The sequence below is a fragment of the Bison bison genome, unplaced genomic scaffold (assembly GCF_000754665.1).
Source record: "Bison bison bison isolate TAMUID 2011002044 unplaced genomic scaffold, Bison_UMD1.0 scf7180017854792, whole genome shotgun sequence".
Classification (NCBI taxonomy): domain Eukaryota; kingdom Metazoa; phylum Chordata; class Mammalia; order Artiodactyla; family Bovidae; genus Bison; species Bison bison.
In genome coordinates, this window is record NW_011485365.1 from 22288 (window position 1) to 22833 (window position 546).

Consider the following 546-nt stretch of genomic DNA (forward strand, 5'->3'; position numbering starts at 1 on the left):
AAAAGAAAGAAAATGAATTTAATATTTGAGAATTTTCAGGAATGGGTATGGGAGCAGTGGGTTAGCACTGATATTAATAGAACAATGCCAGTGATCATGACTTGATAATCTAATGACTGTCCTGTTAAATATAGACTGATCCTCTATTCCTTTTGTCAGTACATGGGCTATTTATAAATGCCTTTTCAAGATCATATGAGTCTTTTTCCCTCTTCAGATTGCAAAGCAAATCAGTATGTTTATTTTTCCAATAGATCTTGCTTTGCATATTTATCTTATCACATTTTTCAATATTATAATTAAAACAATGAAAATGGGATTTAATGCCAAATCTATAAAGCAAACCTGTGCATATAGGGAAAATCTTTGTAAATGATCCTATGATATCTGGTAAAAGACTTTTCAACTAACTTTTTACAAAGTAAAACTAAATATCACCAATATAGAAATAAAATGTATTATTTCTTCAAGAAATATATTTTGTATATGTGTATACCACTCATTGAGAATTATTGATAGAGAATATGTCATTTTTTTCTGTATTTA